Consider the following 1,621-nt stretch of genomic DNA (forward strand, 5'->3'; position numbering starts at 1 on the left):
GGTAGGCATTAGAGATATTGCCATATTTATGGCTAATAGAGAGTAAACAGGCTTTCCTTTTGATTTTATCTGGTAACATAGTTTTTGACCCCACTTGACTCAGATTTTTAAACGTCACCTATAGATTATCAAGAATAATATTCTGACAAAGTTTCATTACGATGTGGTCATAGATGTGGCCTCTAGAGTGTTAACTTGCTTTTCCTTTGATCTGACTTGGTGACCAAGTTTTTGACCCATCTGACCCAGATTTGAACTCGACCTAAATATCACCAAAAACACATTTTGAAAAAAAAACAGTTTCATTAATAAATGGTCACAAATGTGGCCTCTAGAGTGTTAACTAGGTTTTTCTTTGATTTGACCTGGTGACCTAGTTTTTGAACCCAGATGACCCAATGTCGAACTGGTCCAAGATTTTATTGAGGGTAATATTCAGACCAAGTTACATTAAGATTGGACCAAATTGTGATCTCTAGACTGTTAACAACCTTTTCCTTTGATTTGACCTGGTGTCCTAGTTTTTGAGCAAAGATGACCCAATATCGAACTCGTCCAAGATGCTATAGAGGGTATCATTCTGACCAAGTTTCATTAAGATTGGACCAAAAGTGTGACCTCTCAGTGTTAACAGTCAAATTGTTGACGACGGACGACAACGACAGACGACGGACACAGGGTGATCACAAAAGCTCACATTGAGCACTTCTTGCTCAGGTGAGGTAATAAACCCTCATTTTTCTTCTCTAATGGCACTTCTGCTTGTAAAATGGGGACTTATTCCATTCGCAGAATGTATTTTCAGTAAAATAAGACAAGTTTCATGTTGAAGTTCATGTGTTTATGGCAAATACAAAGACAGAACTAAAATAGAGCTGTTTACTGTGCGACGCTGTCAAGAAAGCGATCCACAAAGGATTAGTGGATTCAATCTGGCGCCGTTTCACTCCAAATCACCCCATTTACTGTTCACATTTTCACACCTTATTAATAGCAGTTGTGATTATATATTGGTTTCAGTGGTTTGAAATTCTAGAAAATATAGTCTTGTATGCGACACATCGTCGCATTACGGTCTCATGATGGTGAACATTTGTGCCAAGTCATTTCAAAATCCCTTAATGCATAAAGAAGTTATGGCACTTACACGAAAAACAGACCATGTTTCACCTTTAAGTGTCACTTTAAAAAGAAAAAGGAAAATAATAAGATGGACATTAACTACATATGGCCGATGCTTGTATGTAAACTTTGAGAGAGGTAGGTGCAATAGCATTGAAGTAATTGCACGACCAAATATATGAGGACACATATACAAACAGATCGAACAGACAGGCCGCATGGTGACTGCTTTATACCACCCTCCTTCAAACATTGTTTGTGGGTTCTAAATATGAAGAAATACTACAGGAGCATAAGACACGCCGATATTTTATAATGAAGTCGCTCACAAACAGGCATACAGTCTTTTTACCAAACTCGCAAGCACTTGTACAGTAATTAAGCAAGCGTGCATACAGTCAGGAAATAACACCGAATCTTCTTTCGTTTACGGTTATAAACAAATTGGTGAGTTTATCAATGATTTTATTTTATTTTACCAAACTAGTATAATTTCTTT

This window comes from Mercenaria mercenaria, chromosome 2 (assembly GCF_021730395.1).
Source record: "Mercenaria mercenaria strain notata chromosome 2, MADL_Memer_1, whole genome shotgun sequence".
NCBI lineage: Eukaryota > Metazoa > Mollusca > Bivalvia > Venerida > Veneridae > Mercenaria > Mercenaria mercenaria.